Consider the following 23,384-nt stretch of genomic DNA (forward strand, 5'->3'; position numbering starts at 1 on the left):
TTTAGAACGTTACAGTATCTCAGTTGCTACTCAACCATTCTTGCTAGCTGGTATACTAAAATGTTAAGCTTTCCTAACCTATTACGTAACACTATTCCCATTTTATCAGATTCCCTCTCCAGCAACTTCCTAATTATATTAATGCTTCTAATAGGCTTTTTATTTTTCTTGCCTGACACTTAGGATTGTATATATATGTGTGTATCCTTCATTTTAAATTGTATTTTAATATGCAGTTTCATTATATTTGTATTTCTTCTTGAATTTCAATATATAGCTTTCAACAGTTTTAATTCCTCTTTTATTTCATTTTTAGTGATTTTTAATAGTTTAAAATCTGTTTAAGAGGCCTAATAACTGCTTAATTAAAATACCGCAAATTTTACAGTAATAATATGACATCTTCAAATAAATAAAAGATAATTGAAATGTGGAACAAGAACACCCTAGACAGTATTATTTTGCATGAGGTACCGTTATCACGAGTCATCTAGTAACATTCAGTTTGCAGCTATTTAAAAACACGAAAATTGTAAATGCCGATTTTTTAAATGGTTGGAAATCGAAAGCAGATAAGTGAGTCGTGATAACGGTATCTCATGTAAAATAATATTATCTAGGGTGCTCTTGTTCCATATTTATGTTATTTTTTATTTATTTGAAGATATCACATAATTACTGTAAGATTATAGGTATTTTAATTTTGTGTAATGGGGCCTCTTAATGTTCTTTGCTATAATTGACAATAAATAAGGGCATAAACATATGTACATCAAAATAAGATTCAAAATGATCATAGAAAAATATTTTTTCGCTACTAGATAGGCCTACTAAATACATTTATCTTTTTCACCTCTCTTCGCGACCGGAATGTATTCTTCTCGCAACACATTGACACATTGTCCGACTTCCACATTGAGAAATCCTGTTTTATACGAACGCTTGGTTGAAATTTATGTGACCTCAACATTTATACGTAATTAACTATCTTCTAAGTTGTTCTCTTTTATAATAACTACTTTAAATTCACATAGTGTACTCACGACAGCTTATCGTGTAATTTAAAGTTACTTCTAAACTAAGTGATGCTAACGAAATAATGAAATTGCTAGTTTAACTTGCAATGCTTATGCTCTTCAGCCTAAAACAAGTGGACGATTAATGAAAGTGTATGAGTATGAAATGAAATGTGGATTGATAATGAGGAAGGAAACAAGAGAACTACGAGAAAACGTACATGGTCTGGAATCAAACCAGGGGCCTGTTGAATCTGAACTGATGTTCTAACACTGAATCAACTAAAATTAATGTTGAACTATTGTTAAATCCATTTATGGTTGAATAGTTAAACGTAATCACAACCAATAAAGATCCAAATGAAAATTTGTCTTTTTACTGAGTTTTAATACTATTCTGTATTCTCGTATCTGCAATATACCTACATATGTAAAGAAAAAATAGCGTAATGTTGCATTGCAGATTCAGAAACTGGTGTCTCAATTGTAGCTGTTAAAAATCCACTTAAAAATAATGGATCTTTTAGAAACAAATGTAGTTTTCTAAAATGACTAGTATAGTAGCGTTATAGTGGATTTGTTAAGTAGTTATGAACATGAATCGCAACATATATATGAAGAGAAAAATTAGTAAATTTGAACTAAAAATGTATAAACAGTTTGAAAACAAAAGATGCATAAGCCCTTAAGTATGTAACCATATACAAGCGAAAAATGAACTAAACGTATGACAACTTTTATTCCCAAGATAAATGAGCCCAAGGAATGAAAACAAGCTCCGTTTACGTATGACAAAAGCCTTTACATGACAAAACAAAGAAACAGAAGAAAGATGAAACAAAAGAAACACAAACAATATTCAAGTAGTGTAAATATGTACTGTGGAAAGAAGAATACCCCCAAAAGAAGTAGTTGCAATATATTTGCATGTGCAAATGGTAAATACTGTATACATATACACAGACGATTAAATGGCGCAATGCAGCGTTTTCTTTTGGTATATTTTAAGTTTTAAAGCAAATTTTATAATATTTGCTGAGGAAATTTATGCAGAGGAGCTGTGCTTCAATACTATATTTTCTAACCTTTCCAAAAAAGACGAAAAAATTAGTTTAACTTTATGCAAACACCGCTTTCCATATAAAACTCTGCTTTTTTGTTTAGATTTCACTGCAATTCGTTCGTTATATATATATAAATTGAATTTATTACATTCATATGCGATATTAAATTGTATGAATAAATGCATTTAGTACAATGAAGACTGGTTAAAACTCGTGACTACAGGGATGTCTGCAGATGAGTTTTATAGCGCAGTTTGCACCCTTAAGATATTTTGGAGAGACAAGTTTTCATTGAAAATAACAAAACTGAACTTTATTTACAGCATAAAGACTCATTTAACAACAGCAGAGAGCTCTGAAATTGAATACAATTTTGTCTACAAACCATGTTATCTTAGTTTCCTCCGGTCCTCTCTATTCCTTTTCTCTTTTTCGTTGAAAAAGATAAATTTGAGGGACAGTGCCCAAGCACTTGGGAGGGATTGGCAATCCTGAGTGATTAATGCGTATAGAGTATTTATACTATATATATGGATATGTTGATATTTTTAAGGCATATCACACAAAGATTGTTCAGAGCACTTTTCCTTGGTGTAAAAGGCATTTTTCCTTGGTGTAAAAATTATTTTCCCTTGGTACTTTTCCAGATCATTTCAATTTGTGTTGAAAATAGTGATGTTTGCTGGTTTTCTTGTATTCCTCACATTTAAAGATATTTTGCCATTCTAGAATTTTATTTTCATTATTTCCACTCGCTTTACACATTTACGTTGTAGGTCCTACAGTGCATAACGACGAGATATTATTTGGTTTCCTTTTTCATAAAATCTGTTTGTGAAATACGTACATTAAATATTTTTTTCAATAACAACTACATGCGATATAATAGAGAATTAGAAAGTAAGATAGATATAATTTTCATATGTGTTTAATTTCTTGGTTGAAAAATGTACAGTATATGGGTACCTAGAATTAGGGAGCTATAATGAAAGGAAGATTGGATATTATGGTGAGTGTACTATAGAAGAAAACGCATTTACTATATTATTCATTTAACTTGATTGTTGTTTAACAGAATAAATCGATTGTTTTGAATTTCATTTAAGCAAGCTGCGGAAAAGCTATCACTGGAGTAGAGTAGTTTGCATGCAAAATTGCAGAGTGTTTGGTCAACTCCTTGTCCTGCCTCAAAATGGTCAAAAGTTTTAGCGGCCAAAGATAGACAGCAATCACATCACGGCTGCGTGCTCTGCCATTTTGCACACTTGTTAAGTATTTTAATACAGGCCAAACTGCTTTCTAAGCTAGTACCGTAAGCATTATTATTTTAAATGAAAATGGTATCTTTTTAGTCAATTTTAATCTGTGAAATGACGATAATCTAACAATCATGTGGAAAAAATGTGGTTTTGGGTAAGATTCTCATTTTTTGTTGTACGTCGTTTCAAGTGGCATTTCTTTATTAATTGCACCCTCCATTTTTATCTAAGTTCTAAAAGACAATTTACTGACTCTTATTCTGATCATTCTTAATGGGGTTCGCTGATTTCGGACTCGTCTTGTAATGCTCCGAAATCACTCAGAACTTACCACGAGAAGGTGCTATAATTTAAGTTCCGCCTGCCGACCCTAACACGTTGTTATCCATTCTTTTGTTCCAAGTTAAATAGGTTGTTCGTGTTCACATGTCATAGTCATGCTTCATTTGAAATATTGGCATATGTTAATGAGAGGCTAAGTTTTCCTCGATATAATCGTCTCTTCTCTCGGGTTCAAATACTATCTTCGTTACTATACGTACGATCCTCTCAATGTCTTGAATGTAGCACCAAAGGACGAAATGTTATAATCTACCTCGACTGTGTTCTTGATATTGGTCCGTCGTTGTAGACTTAGTCAGCGATGGTTTGTGTGGAAAAGACCAAAACAAATCTATCATGTCTTAGTAATCAATTAATGTAATGCTGATTTCAGAGACGGAGTCCCGTAAGCCTCTTCCTTTCCGTTGTCGGCATTTCTTGACATGACACAATTCAAATATCATAATACCGTTTTCATCTTATTATCGACAAAATGAAATTTCCAGTATAATCAAAATATCCATTAACACGTACAAATTGGTGGTAAACTTTCTTCATATCTTCTGGAAGAAACTAGGTCATTTAAACTATTTTCCATAAGTGCACCACACAATGGACGTAACTTAATTTCGAATGCCACAGGGCGTAGATTTGAACCATGTACTGAACCAGCAAAGGTTAAGATTCTTCAGGTGCAATATTACTTACGTAAAGACGCAGAAATCTTAAGGTGGTTGTTAACCAATGAAACTGTATTGATGGGCTAGGGATTTTCTTTGATAGCTCCGATGAACATGTACCACTAGAAACAACTCGACACGTATCTAGTGGATATTGTTGATAGATACCGAAATCGTTGAAATCAATTATTGTTTCGGCCCATTAGACTTTATTGAAAAGAAAGTACAAGTAATTCAAACAACCAATCTTTTTCCAATCGGATTAGATAGTGTCTTTGAGTTGATAGAATTCCCATCAATGTGTTAAACTAGGTGGTGAAGACAATCTTTTTTCATATGAAGTAGTCACACAATTCTCTGCAACTTATTTTCTATCTTTTCTGACAAAGAACTGCAAAGCATTAATGCTCTCTATATACCTTAAACTAAAGGTTAAACAGAGTTGCCACTTGGGAGAGTAGGAGATATTAAAATATTTGTCATTATTTTCACACAACTGCGAAATGCGTATGAATTATATTTTGACTCACAATTTGAAGATCTCAAACGAGAAGTTCATTTAGTTAAGTTTCAAGATTCGGAAATGATATTTACTACTACTTTCGGAAAATTCATTTTTGTATAACAATTCGTGTAAGACGAGAATGATTATTACGAAATATAAGAGTCTCCCGATTTCGGGGGGAGAAAACCGGTTTAATTTGTGTAAACTTTTAAAAGTACATTTATGAGCGCCTAATTAAAGATAAAATGAGTATCTGATTGATGGATTGAGTAAAAACTTGTCAAATGATTTCCGTGAACACATTACTGCAGGTGTGATTGAGGTGGACACATTACTGCAGGTTTGGGTGTATGGGTGTAAATGGTTTGACTCAATGTTGGCTTTGTGAAAAGCTATTTAAGAGCGATTTGAAGCTTTACTTAACCCGAGCTATATAGAACGTGCAACAATAAGTAGGCCTATCTTGGAAACCAAAAAGTAATATATATATATATATACTTTTTCCGTGCAAAGAACAGGGACTTCAGGTCATTTAAGATTAAAAGCAAAACTATGCTCTTCTGCAGTGCTAAATTTGAACCAAAAAGTAGAAAGAAAGATTTTATGATTCATTCTACCTAGTATATATCTGTAATACTTATATTCACGTGTGGATGTCATATCGTTTGATCATTCTTGTTCGTATGTACAAAAACAGAAGAAGAAGTGACCTTGGTTGGAGTAACTTTATTATCCTATCTCCTTTTGCCCTTAAAATAGCGAAGGTAGTAGTTCGTCTCACATAATGTAGCTAGAACTTCCAAATATACTTAGAGGAGAACCCATGTGTATAGAAAAACTGAGTCAAATAACTATACCTTGAACATGGAAAGTATGAAGTATGTAGCAAAACCAGGTGTCTCTAGGGGAAAGAGCAAGTATGAACTACAAAGAAAAGAGTGAAAGTTAAAATGCATTAAGAAAGAGTAGCATGGCCTATACTCATGCAGAAACTTAACATATACTGCAACCAGCGATCACGTCTTAATGTCATGCTCATATTTAATACTTTTTATAGTAAGTAAGCCTTACTTTTTGTTTCTTAATAATGAAACCATAGGAAAATATACATCCTTTTCCTAGTTCAGTATAAAATATCGTACATTAACATTTTCTCGCGTAGTTTATGTTAGTTCTGCATTTTAGTGCAGTGTTTTTTTCCAGCCCCATATATCAAACTGGAAAATTAACCAAAAATATTGTAAAGAACTTTCAATGTGAAAATTAGCTTTCAAATGCAAAAACAAACTATGGAGTTAAACAAAAGTAATAATACAATATATAGAAAGAACAGTTGTATGTATATATGTCTGTGCAAAAACTAAGTTATTTGCACTATTTGGTCTCAGATTTTAATTCCGTTTTCTTTTTAAACTTAACTTTCTGGTCCTGAATAATGCAAGACTTTGCATGTAAACTTTTTGAAACTTTTTCCCTCTCATGATGATATATATATACGACAGAAATTAATTCAAAACCAACATTCGGCACTCTCAAACTTGAAGAAAAATACTCGCCTTTAATTCTGAATATTCAAAGAGTTCCAGCAAAAGAAAAAAGATTGTTTAAAAAGAAAGTATTAGGAAAGAACATCATTTCTGAGGATTTTTTGTTTCTGTGAGTTTGTCTCGTATGACACGTCATCTCAGGTAAATGGCCCGTGACAAATCTTAAGATTTCAGTGAGACAAGCAATACATAATATTTTTCTCTTCTCCTAATACATCCTGAAAAACACTCTTTCCTCATCTTCAAGGAGAAAGCAATTTATCTTCTGTCTTTTTAAAGCAAAAATGGAAGACAGGTTACTATTTTGAACTAGTTGCTAATTTTAAAAATATATGTTTATGCATACAAATATAAATATAGCTTTATACAGGGTGTTTCAAAACAACAACGGTAATGTTTGGGGGGTGATTCCTTACATCAAGATAAGACAAAAAATATAGATTAATCTGGGAGAAAGTGCTTCTTTTCGGAGTTATGCTTCCAGAAATGAAAAACATAAAATTCATTTTTTCATGTTTCCAACTTCAAAGATTCGTATGATACGTATTTAAAAAATGCCCTTCTTTGGATACATATTAAAAATACCTTTTTTCTTCCCATGCTTCCATAACAAAAGCAGTATTTTGTTCAAATTACGCGTTTCTAGCTAGAGTAGCTTGGTCTTGGCATTTGATGCGCTAGTGAATCAGTCACTTCATAATCTTATACATTAATATAGTTAGTTATTTTCAACCGCTGTCCACGAAATTATTTTTAGTTAGGATCACTAGTATTCTGGTACTTTCTGTTTTGCCATTTTTCAACATGTATTCCTGTTTCTTCGATTTTTAAGTAGAAAATATTAATAGGTTGAAAGTACTGGTATATATTACATTACCTTGTCTTTTCTTCTTATTATATGCTATATATACTATCATTACTACGAAAAAATGTATTTTTCATTATTACACTTAATATAATATATTTCAGAGTGATACATTAATAAAGTAGATCGAAATACAGAGACATAAAGTTATTTAAAAAGAATGGTGAGAAACTGAAGCACATTTAGTTTGTACTGAAACAGCGTACTAAAGCAAAATTGGTCGGAAAGAAGATACAATTGAAGGCATGATCCAAAAGAAGGCAACGCAGAGCGTAAGAAATGAACTGAAGCAAATCATAACAGTGATAAAAGGAGGATGACACACCACTAAAAACCTTGAAAAATACTGAAGGAAATCCAAGATTTCAACAGCAAATCATATACAAGTGATAAATCATTTGTGAGAGAAGGTGAAGATCAAAAACAGAGTTACACAATGCAGCAAGAATGAATTTCCTATACTGTTAGGAGCATCAACCAATGAAAGATATCAGGAGAAGGGGTTGCATTAGATATAGAAAACTGGTGAACCTAGCATCGTTTTATATAAAACAACTGAGTGGTTCAGTTCTGTAGAAATAGAGCAGTGCATACGAGAGGTCACACCTACGCACTTCCAGGGTTAGAAATCATCTTCCTGAGGTATTTACAAAGAAATTTACAAAACATTGACGATCCTATTAGATAATATTAACCTCAGTCAACCAAGAGAACAGACTGCATTCCGAAGCGTTCACTTTCCAATAATGTATATAATATTTAAGTAGTGAGGGAACTTTTAGTAGTCAAACAAGATTGAATTATTGATATGTGCTGAATTCGTTGACTATGAAGTTTTCGAATTGGTGAATACCTCGGTGGATATTTACACTTAACTAAAGTTACACAGAAGAAGCTTATATAAAAATTAGAGCTAATAGTGTTTAGAAATATACCAGTGTACATATTCAACTTCTTATAAAACTACTATAACAATGGAGGGAGTATTTCGTCTTTTCTGAAGCTTTTTAAAAAATAGACTTCAATATAAATTTTTTGTTAGCTTAGCTGGACAAATAAAGGTTCCACTTTCGTTTCGCTGATGATATCGTTCTCTTCGAAAACAAGGCGATCTACAAGATGTGATAGAAGAGTTTAAGGAGCAAAGGAAGTCAATGGAAAATAAGAAGTGATACTCAACAGAATAACTCTCAAACAAGTAAAGAATTGAAGTTGAAAATATAGAATTAGCAAAAGTGAATACTTAATTGTATCTGAGAAGAAGATATTCATGGATATTAATAGTAAACAAGGAAAGAGCTACGAGCAGTATTACAAGAGGGAATTATGATTGTTGTACGAAACCAACTCTTGACTAATTATCCACATAAATAATCCACTTGAAAGTAATCCACATAAATAATTGACAACATTATTGTGTACTTGGAATTAAAGAAGCAGACCATAACTAAAAAGCTTATGAGCTAGTGTATCACTATATCAAATATTGTATCAATAGCTACGTACTTCAAATAAAGAGCTCTGAACATTCCTAATCAGGTAAATCTGGAGACACAGCTTATGTACAACATCCAATAATGCATTGTATAGCTTGAATATATAGAATCTTGGTTTAGGTTCTAGGTAAGGGGTATTCAATAGTTAAGAAAACTTCTGATTTAACGATTTTATATATATTCTTGTCAACATGTAAGCTAATATATAGGTATATAGAAATATTTAAATAAAGCATGTGTATAATAAGAACGGGAGATTACAATTCCTCTTTTGTTTTATTTCTTTAATACGCAGGGACAATGTTTACATGCTCTCGAATGATATGCATTACGTCTATTTTATATCATTTCAAAAGTGAGACAGTATGTTAGCTATTTGTTTATTGTAGTAGATCACAGGATTCATGTTTCATATTGTGAAACAAAGAAATGTATGACTACAGTTAATCAATACGAAAATAATAGTCAGACTTTCTTCATACGTTGATGGTTTTTGTTCAATTACTTTGGAAGTCAAGAACCTTAAAGAACGAAAGTGATCCAAATTATTTGTAAAGAAATTAATTAATTAATATTTTTCTCCATTATATCCAAATTTATTTTTCCTCAGATGCTGTCTTTCAAAAACTACCCAACTCTTACAACAGATGCGACAAAAGTTCTTTTGTATGAAACAGCACAAGTAAAAGTTATGCAACATTTATTACTAATCGAAAATAAACAGTCAGGAGAAAATAAGATTAAGAAATATAAATTTAACTGTGTATTTGTTGTGGTCTTATATTTTAGCTAGAGGATTGAAAACTACAGCATTACATCAACATATTTATATATATATATTATGTTAGGGTCTTACGTAAGTAATCCACATGCATTTACTTGCAACGTAAACGCTTTAAGCTTTTAATGTATCAAAAGAGTAGTGTTTCAGTTTTATTTTTAGAAAAGTTGTGAAGAGTGATTATATAATTTTTCTCAATTTCTCAATTTTAACTTCTCTATATTAATTAAATACTTTGGAAATGTTTTAAAGTTAGCAGAAATTATATATAACAAACGAATAAGCAAAATTAGACTGAAATATTTCATTATTTCACCCAATGAAAAGAAAAATAGGGATGGCGCTTAGCAACCTAAAAATAGAAGAAATGAGAAAAAACTTAAGTATTCACTTTCTACAATACAAAATACGATGCAGGATAATGTCATTGCTTCAAAACCTCAAACTAATTTCTTAAATTTCATATTTCATAGCACTTTCCCTTCTGAACTTATATAGCTAAGTAAATTATGAAAAATACATACAATATAAAGGTTTAAACATTTTATTTCAAGATGAATACAACATTTATTGGTGTTCTTGGGTGAAATTAGTACGATATTATTTCAAACAAATACCCTTTCAAGTATACGAATTTTCTTTACATCAAAAACATAACTTGGAAGAGATACAAAACTAGTTTATCATGTTGTTTGTAACTGAAAGTTCTAAACTGTTTCCTATTTGTTGTCCGTCCATCATTTCATGTATTACTAAAGAAAACAAGAATTTTAGGAATAATCCAAAAATGGATTAAAAGATTGCGATATTGGACAAGAATTTTAGGAATGATTCAAAAAATGCATCAAAAGGTAGTGATCTTGGCCAATAATTCGTTTTTGGTTCAGGAACCACAAAATTTTTGAATAGCCTCCAAATGGATTTTTTTAAAACGGAGTTGAGTTGATTTTGAATTAACGTCCCGTTCAGCAGCGAGGCTACGTGGACTTACTGATTAACGTGGAATCCGAACCACAGGAGCTCCCGCCGGAAATCGAACCTGGGTCTCCCTTGCCAAAGGCGAGTGCGCTAACCGCTTAGACACGAAGAAGTTCTTTTTTAAAACGGAATAAGCAATTAGTTAGCAGTAGAACTCAGTTAAGCAATAGTTTGGGTTTGGCTACACTATATGTGTTTGCCTGAAATATATTGTATCTTTTGATCGAAAAACAAAACGAGTTATGTATAAAACATTCATCTACGAGAGAAATACCACAAAACAAGAAGTCTGACAATAATATTTCATGACACAAGATCTTCACAATTTCATACATAGCTAGTTGTCAAGCAAGTAATGCTTTCTTTCAAATGTGAGCCCAAATAAGTTTTACACACAATTTGAGAATGGCCACAATTTGCTGAAAGTATCTGAGAAACTCGTACGCTATACCCGACCTACAATCGGGCTCCGCCCGGTTACATTAATAAGGTAAAGTGAGTTTCATTCGACCTTAAAATTGAAAGTGTATCATATAATTCAATTTCAAAAAATCTGGTCTTTGTCTTTTATTCTTAGGCATTTAAAGTTTAAGTTGATTGAACAAGTTTCACGTTTCCCATCATTATACAGTGTTTCAAAACAACACCGATAACGTTTGGGATTCGATTCCTGACACCAAGATAAGACAAAAAGTATAGACCAATCTTGGTGCATAAATGCTTCCTTTCGGAGTTATAGGCTGTCAGAATTATGAGAAAATGAACTTTAAAGGTCCATAGCTCCAATACTATGGGACCTACCGTAGTCGGGTCAAGACTTCACTTAGGAACTACTATGTCCCTATCCAAATATACATGTATCAGAATCCAGAAGTACTCCCCAACAATTTTGATAGAGGTAGTTGCTGAGTACTTTAAGTTATATACCCTAGCCAAATTCGCTCTATAAAAATTGTTGCGTGAGTACCTTAGGATTCTGAAACATGTACTTTTGGATAGAGCACATATTAGTTCCTAAGTGAAGTCTTGATCCGACTACGGTTGGCCTCATAATTTTGTAGCTATGGACCTTTAAAGTTCATTTTTACACGTTTTCGGCAGCATATAACTGCAAAAGGAAGAATTTGTGCACCCAGACTGGTCTATACTTTTTGTCTTTTCATGGTGTTAGGAATCACCTTCCAAACGTTATCAGTATTGTTTTGAAACTTCCTATATTTTAATATACTATTGATTACCTAGGTAAAATGTATATCTAAAACTTAGATAGGAGGGCCAATTGTCTCCTGACTCATGCAAGTGATCTTGTTTCCAACCGATTAATTCAAAACGTTGGAACATAGATTCCTTTCCTTAAAACATGTAACAAGCAGGATTGTGACCAAGCATGAAGCAAGGAAAGGCTGAAGGTAGCAGTAGGGTAGTGTTTGCAATTTAATTGAGTAGTCATAACTTACATCATAATATATTTGGAAGAAATAAACTGATTCCTTTTGATATTCTTGTTTGCCTTGTACCGCTGATCAAGATGTTCCATTAATCGTTTGGTCTGCATAGCTTGTCTGTCTTCTGTGTTAATGAGAATGGGAGATGCAATATTTGAAATCACAGAAAATTCACTTGAAAATGATTTGTCAATCTCTACATTTTCAACAGTTATCCTTACATAACCATCCTAAATTCCTCATTGGACAAGGTAACAATAAACAACAAGCCCTTTACCTTCTTTTCTAGGATGGATAGAACTATACTGATTGAATTTAATTTTAATTATTTTATTATAGTAGTTTTCGTTTATTAGCAGGTTAATTTCAAACCTGTATAGGAACTGCTACAATATTTCCACTGCAGTGGAAATACAAGAGCTCTACTGTCTTCTACAAATGTGGTGATGAAAGCGTGTGATGTGATCTAGTGAAAAAAATGTACAGCTCCATTAAGCAATATTATTTTTAAAATCTACGAACATTACAAGAGAGCAAGTAACTATTTCAGAAGATATTTGTGCAGTAATAAAACAAACAATTGAACATATTCAACCGAGAAGGTCTTTACATTACTAAAGTCATGCCAAGTGACTCTCCTTAGGACCAGCAAAGATATCCCTGGGAACTCCCTGTTACTATCAATCAACTGATAGAAAAAGAATACACTAACACAATTCAAGATCATATCACACATATTTCTCATCAAACTAGAAGAAAGATTTTACAAAAACAACAAACTACATCCAACAAAGGAGCTTAAGAAAAAACAAAACAGAGAAGATGTCCCAAGAAAAGTGATCCAGCCAATCTTCGACCGTATCGTTGGACTACCAAATCCATTCTAACTAACCGTACTAACCAAGATCTCATGCAGACCAAGAAGAGCTTATAATTTATCATAAAGAACATGATTACTCTAAATGCCATCAACTTCTGAAGGTAACTTATATTTCCAATAACATAGCAGGGTCAGCAGAAACACACATAGTAATTACCTTAACTTAGAGGAACATAAAGAAGAAAGAAGAAAAACGTGTCATACTCTCTACATTCTTTCAAACAACGTAAGCACAAAATACTTCGGAGGAACATAGTCATCGTTTAGTTCTGCCATTAAAAGCTGTCTTCTACTTGCTGCTATTTTTTTCATAAAATGTTTCAACGATTTATAGAACAAAATAACGAAAACTAGGGTCCCTCTCCTCCTCAACGAGTGAAGTAATATGACTTTCGTTCATTCCTTGATATGATATGAGAGCTAGTACCTTTCAATTACAGTGTAAGTACCATTGCATCATAGCTACTCAAGTAGAAATAAAATAACTTAAATTTCACATTAAAGTTGAATAGTTTTATTTAATTACAAATTATCTTAATTGATATTCTGTTCCTCAATGTCTTTATGAGCATGGGTAGTAAATATTATATTAGAATATACAGTACAACTTTGGAGAAATGCCAAAACCAAAAGTTAAGTAATCACGTTTTTAATGACGGTAGAGAAATTGATGAAGTTAAAACTTAATTCAATTTATATTCAAATAAAGAAAAAGACATAAAAATAATTTGTTTAACGTGTCTTGAGTTTCGAAAATAGAAACTTAAGAATAAGAAAATACATTCAGAAAGGACCTAGTTTGCTTAATTTTCAAGCATCTCTCTCTCTCTTTCTCTCTCTCTGTTTTTTCAAGAAGGAAATTTTCTACTTGTAGCAATTTCAGAAACTCTATCTATTCTATTAATGAAAGAATAGAGAACTTGGTTGTTTGCTGATACTTATCCACGCCTTCTTTTAAAATTACTTTGGAAACTTTTATTCTCGCCTATGGTGCCGTGTTTGCTTTAAGAAACTTTTCTATTGACTATTTTCTTCCATCAAAAGTAAGAGAGCTCGACTTTACACTACACATCAAATCGGAAAAAGCACTCTCTCTCTTTACGTTTTTTTTGTTGTGCCTGTAATTCATCACACTGCCGCCAGGCGCTTGTGACAACAAGAAGAGGGCGTTGGGTTGCAACATGTTGCAGTGACAGCCTGTGTGAAACATAATATCCCAATCTCTTCCACTTTCGATGCACTTGATTTCGGTTTCTTTTCTCACGACTGCAGTTGATAATGACAACTGTGGTAGTGAGAGAGTGCTGGAAGACGTCGAGTAAACACAGACGTCGAAGAAACAAACAAACAAAATGAAGTTTGCAAAACGATGACAAAATTCTAACGAAAAGTAGGTCAAGAATCACCGAAGAGATGCTGAATCTTCTGCTAATACAATATCAATTCAAACGGCGCTTCGTTTCCTTATACTTAATTACACAAAATCCTCTCAGAAATAACATAATAATATTGTTATCCAGTTCAAAACTCAACATCAGTCACTCATAAAACAGTTGTAGTATAATATTTTGATTTCTATCTTTGTATCTTGTTTTGTAACAGTTTTTCAAAATATAATTTTTCGAAACAAATAACATCCGCATCATTGTGTTACGTAGCAATTATTGGCATATCTTATTGCGAATTAACAGGTTTAATGAATTTCGAGTTTCCATAAAATTGATTTCATGTACGATATATTTTCTTTATTACCAATCATCATCAAAAATCCTCCTCTTACCTTTCTTCTTTCTTTATCTTCAACCATACCTTGTATTACTTTTGTAAAAAGACAAGTCGAGTTACGTATAAAAAAGCAAACATATTCAGTGGGTCACTTTATCCTGGAAAATTATACAACATTGCCTAAAAGGTATATGAAGTTGGTTGTAGAATGACAAGGGGCAATATGACCATTCCTTATAATAAATGGCAAGCGTGTCAGTACGTCATGCTAATTCCTAATTGTGCACATAGGAACAACAGATGACAGCACTTGTATTCATGTAAATTTCAGAAAATCTACACTCTCACAAAACTATTTCCGCAAAAGATTACAGAAAATATCATACATTCTTTGTTACTTGGTATGCCGTGTAAATCATTGATCATAGCAAAACGTAACAACTAATACAAAGTCTCACTTCAACTTATTAGGTATTGGGATACCTTAGGAAGGCTTTGGTGTAGAAATTACACGTTAACATTGGTAGACAAGTTAAGTTGTTTCAGCACTTTAAGTTGTTTTAACGCATTCATTTTTTACAATGTAGAAACGTGATCCATTGTGTCATTCGGTATTATTTCTCGTCCTCACTAAATAGGGTATTATGCAAGCACACATTTCATATGTTTAACGTTTGTAGGTAGTTAAAATTTAGTAGCTCTTTCATCTAGAGTATATATGAAATGTATTTCCAGCTTATAATCTTCAATTTCTTTAAAGATCCTCTAAACGGTGGTATAACAACAATGCGACAATATTCTCCCGAAATTGGCAAATGTTATTTTTTCCTTTTATACACTCTGAAGAAAATCGAGATTTTAGCAAACTTGGAAGGGATTGGTGTTCGAGATAAGAGAGAAAATGGTCCAAACTGGAATATCAGGGTATACTAGAGAGCTTTGGCTCCCTAATTAGTGGGATACAACCAGTCAGTGGTACAGCAGTCACCTCTGTTTTGAAGGATTCTTGGTTCGATCCCATGTTATATTAACTATAGGAAGATAATCTTGTCTGTGATTTTTACACGAGATGCTCCTGTTTCCTCTCATATTCTCTATCGACTTTGTTAATTATTCATTATCATTCAATTCCATTTATTACCTTTATTTTTCAGCCAAATGGCATGACCAACAGATTTAAAACTAAAAACTTCTATTTAATTTCACTTTTCCCTAAGTAAACTAAATAAATAAAAAGAGACGTATATACACAAGGCTTTGATACATGGCTGTACATTTTGAGGTGAATGCAACAGAAAGCTGACATAAAACAAAGCAAGGAAACATACCGTGCTTAATGAAAGCAGACACTAGACAAGAGATAACATTTCAACTTAATCGTTCTGACGAAAGAACATGAATGTAGAGATCGATACACTTAATTCATTTTCCTTTTCCCTCTGTTGCTACTCGAATAGAGATTCTCGTTCCTCAGCCATCTGCCACTTCAGTTAGCAGATTTATTTAAGTTCTTCCTACTTATTGACAGTTTACTTGAAAGTTTTCACCCACTTTCTTTCGTTAAAATACGCCATATTTTTCCTATTGATACAACAGATACATAGATATTTATGATAGTAACCGACCCTCAACGGTAAGGTCTCATTTTTTTTAGCCTTTAATCCCAACGGTATAATAATAATAATAATAATAATAATAATAATAATAATAATAATAATAATAATAATAATAATAATAATAATACGATTGTCCCTCAAATGTTTCTTCATATTTGGGAAGAGCAGATACTCGGATGGAGCCAGCTCTGGTTAATACAGCGGTGACGATAAGGTTCCCAGACATTACCAATTCTTTAACAATCATTTAAGAAGTGTGAAAATCAGTGCTGAGGCTCATGCGTGTCACTATTAAGATAAATCAAATAATAGATACATTTCTATATATAGTATGTAAAGGAACTATTCCTGCACAATAAATCATCATCATCATCAGAGATATTCCGCAATTATTGCAGGCCACTTGCTGCAACTCATAATACTCCATGCTCCACGGTGTTCCGCCAACCTCTTTGTCTTCACGTACGACTTCCCTGTTTGATATCATCTATGAATTGTAGCCTAATTCGCTCCCTCTCTTCTTTCCCTACTACCACACCTACTAACATTTCCTCCATGATACAGTTCCTTCCTATACAATGTCCCAAAAAGTTTCTCTTTCTCTTCCCAATAATGTTTGAAGTTGCTCATTTCTTCTCCATCTTTTTAAACACTTCCAAAAGGGTGACAATGAATGATATGCTTTGTAATCCTCATAAAAAATACATTCTCTTCTCAGAACCTATGCATGAAAATTTACCCTTGGGCATATAATTTTGTTCAGATTAATGTAACCTATCGATTCATATATGAGGCGTTGGATGCCAAAATGATGTAACTCAGTTTTGAGACATTGAGAGATGTTGAGACTTTTGTTTGAATCGATATAGAAAAATCGGACAAAATTGATTCTTTGTGCTGACATCTTTTGGCCTACAATCTTGTCTTTTAACTCTGAGATAAGCAACGTTGCCATCTAACAGGTTATGGTTTCAAGTTCACGGAAATTATTTAATGTCATTTTTAAGAAAATGAGTTACGCCACTTTGCCTCATATGTATTATCTTTGGGCAATATTATACGAAAACAATAATTAAGGTATGAGTGTTGGTCACAATTTTCGTTATATCTCATCAGCTTCACTATATATTGTCCTTCCAGTAATGACATCAAGAAATTTTGATTTACATATACTAGGAATTTATTACTTTCGCTTTAATAGGTGGTATGTTTATCGTACAACATCAATATTAAAGTTTACAAAAAAGGTTTTGAAACTAAACACGAGAGTTTACATTCATGTATATAATTTTGTTTAGTTCAATGAGATAAATTGATTAGAATCGATTGGCATATATATATATATATATATATATATATATATATATATATATATATATATATATATATATATATATATTGGTATATTGTTGGATATTTTTTCGTTATCCTCTAATGACATAATGCAGGTATGGTGTTATTAACCCTGAATCTCAGCTATAACAACAGAAATGGAATTGACTGATCATTTTAACTTCTAGTCCCATCCTAGAGTCTTGTTCTACAAACTAGAATTGTGATCTGGGTTGCATTGAAATGAGAAAATCAAAACACTTACAACAAATAATAGACTCTTAAGGTAGGGGTGAGAGAGGATGAAAGAAACCACTAGCCAAAGATAAGTTTTTCTAGCATCGTACTATCATTAGTCGATGATGTTGACTCTCCAACGCTGTTATCTTTATCGCTGGGGGACTCGGTCAATTACAAGGCTATGGGTCGCCTGAAGTTTTGCCATGGTTCTCCCCAAAGCCAAAACTACCCGGCGTTGTAGCTTGTAGTTGTCGGTATCTCCATAGGTTGGATTTGTTCGGATCTACGGGCAACCTCACATCACAAAAAGCAGTCTGTCAATCCTCTACATCCTAACGTGTTTATGGTTTTGTTCTCTATAAATCGGTCAATGTTATCTCGTCCATTGATACTTTAATAGTCGTGACGTAGAATCAGAATATATTGTATATACAAAAAGAATAGTTCAATTAAAAGTGTAGGCTAAGGCATATGGAACAAAAGGTAGCCCGCCTACATGTTTATTAAAATTGATTTTATAGTGCAGAAAAAGATAGACTTAACATTTTTTTAAGGAAAATTGTTTTATGTCAGGATGACGGAGCTACTGTGTGTTTCAAAAGTATTTATAAATCTGATACTAACTGTTTTTCAAAATTAAGTTTTTAACATCTCCACCTATTCTCGCTTCACAATATTGTAAAATTAGCAATCAAAATTATACCCCTTTAGTTCATAGTCCACAGGTGTGAGATGTGAAACTTACTTAACAGAAAGGACACAGTGATCCATCTTAGATTATCAAGAAGAGTTCTTACTTGAACAGCATATTTCTAGGCAGATAGAAATTCAAAATTCCCCGGGTAGTCTGGTCGTCGATGGGCATCATCTCTCTACGTGGCCTTAAATTGTAGTTACGTAACATATTGAAAAGAAGCGCTAAAGCTAAATATGAGAGAAAGTAAATAAAATCATCGAAATGAAATTAAAGATAAGTTGATAAGATCGTATAGAAGCCATGACTACCATTTGTAAAACAGTTGCTAATAACAATACTTCGAAGGCTACTTCTCATCATTTTCGTATATATTATTTTGTTAAGTTATAACAAATATATTATGTTAGTGTCGTTAAATTTATTACAACTAAAAATAACATTTTAACAATAAATTAAGTTGTAATAAGTCTTTATTATTATATTACTTTCATCATATCCATTAACCAGTCACTTTACTAGAAGACATATTCTAGCTGACAGATCTGGTTTGTTTTCATTAAACATAATGTAGTATTCCATCTCGTAACCTAGTTACGTTTCAGTTGGTACCAAGACTCCCACAAAATGTTGTAATATTGTGGATTCACTTCTATCGCTAAAAGAATCCAACTTAATAACAGTATTAGAAAACAGCAGTTGAAAATAACTTTATGTTAGTAGTAAGAATGGACAGTCCAGGACATTCAAAGAGTCCTGAAAGCTTTTGTAGGCTACAGGACACGAAGACATCTAAAAGAGAAGGACTGAAATTTGAAATGCACAGAGTTCTCTTATGAAGATTAGGGTTGAAAAGAGACAAAGCAAACCTTGGAAAAAAACAAAAACAAAAACAAGAAGCGGAACGTATTTCCAGAATACAAGAGAGAAAAATAAGACAAAAGACTGAGGCTTTTGGGAATGGAAGAAAACTACCGAAGTGTTTACTAAGAATTAAATTTTCCCAAGACGTAAAGCCAGTAAACACACACAACTGGTCTTTCGAAAACACCCACACTGCAACCACAACCACAACTACAGATAGACAAAAGTTGTAGTTATTGAAGAGAAGCAAAAATAGTCAATGGGCATTCGAAAATACGTAAGACATACGTATCTAACGGTGACTGCATTTAATGTTGGAGTATTAAGTTAACGAGTTTTGTCGTTTGATGCTAAAAGTGGAATCTCTTGACTTTCATGTCTCAAGAAGTTTCTCCTCTCGTCAATGCGTCAAGATAACGAGAAGTGGAATTATTTCTGAAGTTTCACTTTACAGTCCTTCCTTCCTATTTTTTTAAAAAGAAACATATTTCTTTTGAAACGCCGGAAATTGGCAGATTTTGAAGAAAAGAACCCTTTACATAATTTACGTAAAAGATTTTTTGTTCCAATGAAGAAGTTTTTTTAAAAAAAAGAAAAAAGAAAAAGAAAAACAAAACGTGAAGTCCTTGTGTTTAGAATAAATGCACATCTTAAGAGAACAAATTTCCGTCACAACTTGTACTTGTCACTCTCAATCATAAATGAGTTTCCAGATTAGCACCCTCATATTGTATTTCCTTTGTTGCTCCATTGAAGCCTTATACCCTATATTAAATAGACATATGGTAAAGTTTCGGTAAATATCATATACTTAATTATACATGTACCGTAACATAAAGAATGTGTTTGCTAAATTTATTTAATTACTTATCAAATAAAGAAACGTGCTAAACGGATTAGTCTTCAACGAACTTAAAAAGTTCGTTACTGAATTCTCTATGTCTCTCTCTGTGTGTGTATGTGTGTGTTATTTACAGCTTTTTTTTTTTAAACTTTGAGCCCTCATTCTTACCGTTTCTAAAATATTGGCAAAAAGAGTTCGGATTTCGGGAAATTTAGGGAGCCATATCTCGGAAATCGTAAAATGATATTTTGATTTTTTTTTCAATTTTCTACCCTCCATTTTGAGCATGTGTCTCCGTGATACAATATATCGCAGAACGTTTTTTTACAGAACTCTTAAATAAAACATGTGGTAAAAAGTTTAGTTCTCAAGGAAATTATAAATGGAAAGATATATTACATGAATTGTTTAATGACTATAATAATAATGTACATAGAACAATTGGTATAAAGCCTATAGAAGTTAATAAGAAAAAATAATTCTTTTTAAGTTCATTCTGGCAATGCTCTTGGAGTAATCTCAACTGGTTTTATTTTACTTATTCTTTTTCTAAAAGTACAAGAGCGCTCACCTGTGGTGTCAGTGTCCCTACTATGATCTAAAGTCATGTGAGTTTGTACCTGATAACGTTATGTTCGTAGTTTTTCGCTATGTTCTTCTGTTTACCCTATATTTTCGTGTTACCATTCTTTCATAAAAAAAAACTTCGTTGAAAGATTTAATTTCATCTTCTTCCCAAACGAATATCACAGTTGAACATCTTGATAAGACCTCCGGATACAAAGCTAAGCAAATCAATTAAATATTATTTTCTATCGTCTCAAGAAAACTGAAGACGTGATATATCATAAATTGATTAAAAATCACTGAGGAACACATCGTACGAATTTATTATTCTGGTCGATACCCAACATGAAGTCTATAGTGGTGGTAATAACCCTAACATAGTGCACATTGCACATTTAGAATCTATAACAGAACATACATTACTCACATTACCAACATTACATAAATTACAACATATAGCAACTACAAGCAGACACTCAAACAATAGTTTAGAAAGGTTGTATAGATGCTATACACTTCAGTAGGGTATGGTATCTCACGGTCGGTGGAGACCTTAAGCTACGGCTGGAATATTATCGTTGGCAGTGCCCAGACGGTGGTCAATCGCTGTCACAGAATGTCTGTACATCCCTGATGTGTTTTAGGTCTGGAGATCTACTTAGCAGGTCCCGGTAGAAGAGGTTTATAGAGTATTTAACACTAGATTATTCTAGGTGAAAGATTACGTTCTACAAAATGTCCAGACAAGATCGGAGGACGACAGTATTAATGATGTCACGAATATGAAGTGCACTAGTCGGATTTCCTTGAATTAATTACTAGAAGCAAATGAAACTAATTAAACTAATGAACTAATTACTAGAAGCTTCTTGTTGCCGTACGAGAACCCCAGATGTGAACCTTGCATGGTGAAGCGATCACAAATGGGTATCTTTCGCTTACCTGCACATCTATAGACAAGTTCATGTTCGAGACAGAAACAACGTTAGCTACAGGTGTCCATTTGTGTCTCCACTGTAATCTCACGACACCACTGAAGACAATGACACATTCTCAGCATTGAGAAGATGTCAGGATAATAGTGTTACAGATACGCAGGAATGTATCCTTGCGTCCAACAACTAATCATATAATGTTATTGTGTTCACATGAGGGACCATAGAGAAGTAATTCCCTGTCAGTTAGAGCGGCAAAACTTTTGTCCAGATGCTAGCACGTCCATCACGAGTAAACTCTGTCTCCCCATTCTATATCCCATAGATGGATAATTGACGAGTCACAACCCCACGCGGGCCCGTTTCTACAAATTAATTAAACAGTCCCTCGGAACCCAACTATATAATTACATTTGAAATGAATTAATGGCTCAACAGGCATTTGCTAATGGCTTCTTGGCGTCTTGGTATTGCATACACAGACTTTAAACATGAAATAATTATTTATGTAATATGAAGAGCTCAATACTATATTATGATATACACTACTGTTCTAAAGTATTGCACGCCTAGGAAAAAATGAAATTTTCAAGTATGTTATTCTTTTAAAAGACGTAATTATTTGCTGTATATTTCGTTCAAAAACTATCCTCGGCAAGTGACACTGAAGCCTACTAAACATGAAACTTGTAATGAAATGGAATTCCAGTATTTTATCAAGTGGAATTTAATAGCAATATTCACACATTGCATATACACAATGACGACATATTTGTTATCTACATATTTGCAGCATAGAAAGTTGTTGAAATATTTGATACAACAATTAGTTTTTAGCTATTGAGTTTCTCGTATTTAATGATAATTTTGATACATATTTGTTTCAGCACAAATGCTTAGTACTTTGTTGTACCACCATTTGCTTTAATGACAGCCTTCAGTCTTTTTGGCATTGAGTCTATCAGATCTCTCACAATATTGCTGTCGATTTCATGATTCCATACGTTCACAATCACTTCCATAAGTTCGCGTTTGGTACCAGGTCTTTTCTTTTGAATTTTTTCCCCATCAGGCGCCACAAATTTTCAATAAGATTAAGGTCTGGTGAATTACCCGGCCATGGCAATACCTCTATACCCAATTCAGACATGACAGAACGAATCTGCAAAACAAAAAAGGTGCTCAATACCGACCTTGAAAACGTATTAAAGATACAAGTAATGAAATTTCACAAGGAAGATAATATGAACTTACCTTTCTTGATGTGTGGCATGGAGCTAAGTCCTGCTGAAAAATCCACGGACCATCCTGGAAAGCATCGCGAGCCGTGTTCCTCAGAGGGCCCCTGAGAACAACTTCATGTAGGTCACTATTCATTGTACCCGTAACAAAATATAGCTGTCCAACACCTTGGTATGTCATTGATCCCCACACCATAACCGAAGGAGAGTGTTTCACTGTACGTTGAAGGCAATCAGGTTCCATCCTTCCATGCGGTTCGCATCTGATAAGCTGCGGTCTGTCACTCATTAGAGAAAATCGACTTTCGTCGGAGAATATAACCGTTCTCCATTTCTCTTCTGTCCAGTTTTCGTATTGTTTAGCCCACGCCAGTCTTTTCTTCGTCATTGCAGTTGTCAAAAATGTCTTCTTCTTTGCAACTCTTGACTTCATACCCATTTCACAAAGTCTTTTTCTGGCAACTGATGAACTTGCTTTAACCCTCATCG

General features: G+C 33.0%; 1 protein-coding gene across 2 annotated transcripts in view; it reads right to left on the reverse strand.

The window, feature by feature from the left end:
* Window positions 1-23,384, reverse strand: part of LOC145691617 (tyramine receptor 1-like) — a 1,380,953-nt gene that overhangs the window by 441,105 nt on the left and 916,464 nt on the right. The window lies entirely within an intron of this gene.

Source organism: Thermobia domestica, chromosome 1, assembly GCF_964235325.1.
Source record: "Thermobia domestica chromosome 1, izTheDome1.hap1.1, whole genome shotgun sequence".
Classification (NCBI taxonomy): domain Eukaryota; kingdom Metazoa; phylum Arthropoda; class Insecta; order Zygentoma; family Lepismatidae; genus Thermobia; species Thermobia domestica.